This window comes from Macadamia integrifolia, chromosome 1 (genome assembly GCF_013358625.1).
Source record: "Macadamia integrifolia cultivar HAES 741 chromosome 1, SCU_Mint_v3, whole genome shotgun sequence".
Lineage (NCBI taxonomy): Eukaryota > Viridiplantae > Streptophyta > Magnoliopsida > Proteales > Proteaceae > Macadamia > Macadamia integrifolia.
Genome location: NC_056557.1, coordinates 6136561 through 6136939, shown reverse-complemented (window position 1 = coordinate 6136939; position 379 = coordinate 6136561).

The window sequence follows — 379 nt, the reverse complement described above, 5'->3', positions numbered from 1 at the left end:
TTTTTTTGGTAATGATAGAAGAAAAGGATCCATTTTACCAAGCATTGAATTACATCCACATTATTTAGCAAAAAAAAAAAACACATTTTTACATCCACATTGATTCTTGATAACAAAATACTTACATGGTAAGCTAAATGCCTAAATCACTTTGTAAAATGGAGCCAAAGTAATTGAATCATATATTTTATAATAAAGAAAATTTACTTGCAATAACTTGAATTCACTACCATGTTATGCACTTCCTTCGAGTCACACTGTATCTCGAAAACGCCACCTCGCTCCTTGGCCAGTTTCTGACCTTGGAGAAGGTTTCGAGAATCTGCATCAATGTTTTTTTTCCTTCTTTTTCTATCATCATATAATTTGCAACTATCAA